The sequence below is a fragment of the Vigna unguiculata genome, chromosome 8 (assembly GCF_037176805.1).
Source record: "Vigna unguiculata cultivar grain cowpea cultivar isolate G323 ecotype 2 chromosome 8, ASM3717680v1, whole genome shotgun sequence".
Lineage (NCBI taxonomy): Eukaryota > Viridiplantae > Streptophyta > Magnoliopsida > Fabales > Fabaceae > Vigna > Vigna unguiculata.
In genome coordinates this window covers 32391488-32393841 of record NC_140799.1, presented here as the reverse complement: position 1 = coordinate 32393841, position 2354 = coordinate 32391488, and positions in this window count along the sequence as shown.

The window sequence follows — 2354 nt, the reverse complement described above, 5'->3', positions numbered from 1 at the left end:
AAAAATAATAAATTACATACCTATAATCTCTTATTTGTCAAAGAGTTTCAAAAATTTCTTTGTACACAACGTTTTTCGTTGTGTTCGTGACATTAAAATCTTCATCCAGTATAAGTATTTTCAATCCTCTTTTGGTTTTTACTCTAGAAATAGCAACATATAGCTGACAGTTGAGAAATCTTGACATTGCAATCATGATTTTTTTTAGAAGTGGACACCATGATGAAAGAAAGCTTTAAAAACCTGCACCGTGATTAAGAATCAGAATTATTATTTATTAGTGGATTATTTTAATGTTGTAATCTGAATCAGTTTAATAATGAAAACGTGTGGGAGATAAAAGAGCAGTTTAAATACTTACAACAGTGCTTTAATCATCATTATCTCGAGCAGTGCAAATATTAATGAGTTTGAATATTGATTGACACGTCTCAAATTGACACGTTTAATGCATTGGAATATACAATGATGTTTTGTAAGACAAAGAGGTTTTAAGTGATTCGTGGCAATGATAAATAGTGATTTCCAATGCGTTACAATTTTTCATATTTATGTAATATTTATATAAAATTATTAAAATATTAAATATTTAAACTTCACGTTAAATGATTTTGGAATGCGAATGTTATAAAATATAATATTTAATGTTTATGTTAAATTTTTTTTAAAAAAATAATAAGTAATATTTAATGCTTACATTTAAATTTTGAATTTAGATGGAATGATAATTAATTTTGATTAATTCCAAATATAATTAAAATTTATTTAGATTACAAATGTGCTATAATTCTGATTTTCATTTTTTTTATCAAAGAACTTCATAATTAAAATAATTACATTGAGATAACTATATAACATCAAGAGTGGGTACAAATATAACTACTTAGAAGAAGATGAACTATTTCCTTAAGAAAACTGAACAAAAAAAAAAATCTGGATAAAAAAATAAGAAGAAATGTGGACGTTACCCAACTTCTACTACGCTCATTCATCTGACAAAAAAAAATTCCAAAATAGAACTAAAACAAAAAATATTACAAAAGAAGCAAAAATACAAAGAGATCTAAAGATGAAGATTATCTGGAGCCATGGTGTTGTCTGGAAAAAATCAAAATCTGGGTAAAAAGATGAACTCTTCATTTCAAGCCTGTAAACAAAAAAAAAAAATAGCATCAACAAAAGGTGGGTGGGTACAAATATAAGAAGAAGAAGATGAAGATGAACATTTTCCTTCAGAATCTTGAAAAAAAAAAACAGATCTGGATAAAAAAAAAGAAATGTGGACGTTACCCAACTTCTACTGAGTTCATTCATCTGAAAAAAATTCCAAAACAGAACTAAAACAAAAAAATATTACAAAAGAAGCAAAAATACAAAGAGATCTGAAGATGAAGATTATCTGAAGCCATGGTGTTGTCTGAAAAAAATTAAAATCTGGGTAAAAAGATGAACTCTTCATTTCAAGCCTGTAAACAAAAAAAAATAGCATCAACAGAAAGTTGGTACAAATATAAGAAGATGATGAAGATGAAGATGAACTCTTTCCTTCAGAAACTCGAAAAAAAAAAAGATTTGGATAAAAAAAAAGAGATGTGTACGTTACCCAACTTCTACTAAGCTCATTCATCTGAAAAAAAAATACCAAAAAAGAACTAAAATAAAAAAAATATTACAAAAGAAGCAAAAATACAAAGAGATATGAAGATGAAGATTATCTGAAGCCATGGTGTTGTCTAAAAAAATAAAAATCTGGGTGAAAAGATGAACTCTTCATTTCAAGCCTGTAAACAAAAAAAAAAATAGCATCAACAAAAAGTGGGTACAAATATAAGAAGAAGAAGATGAAGATGAACTGTTTCCTACAGAAACTCGAAAAAAAAAAGATTTGGATAAAAAAAAGAAATGTGGACGTTACCCAACTTCTATTGAGCTCATTCATCTGAACACAATTCCAACACAGAACTAAAACAAAAAAAATATTACAAAAGAAGCAAAAATACAAAGAGATCTGAAGATGAAGATTATCTGAAGCCATGGTGTTGTCTGAAAAAAATCAAAATATGGGTAAAAAGATGAACTCTTCATTTCAAGCCTGTAAACAAAAAAAAAAATAGCATCAACAAAAGGTGGGTGGGTACAAATATAAGAAGAAGAAGATGAAGATGAACTTTTTCCTTCAGAATCTTGAAAAAAAAAACAGATCTGGATAAAAAAAAAGAAATGTGGACGTTACCCAACTTCTACTGAGCTCATTCATGTGAAAAAAATTCCAAAACAGAACTAAAACAAAAAAAGAAATATTACAAAAGAAGCAAAAATACAAAGAGATCTGAAGATGAAGATTATCTGGAGCC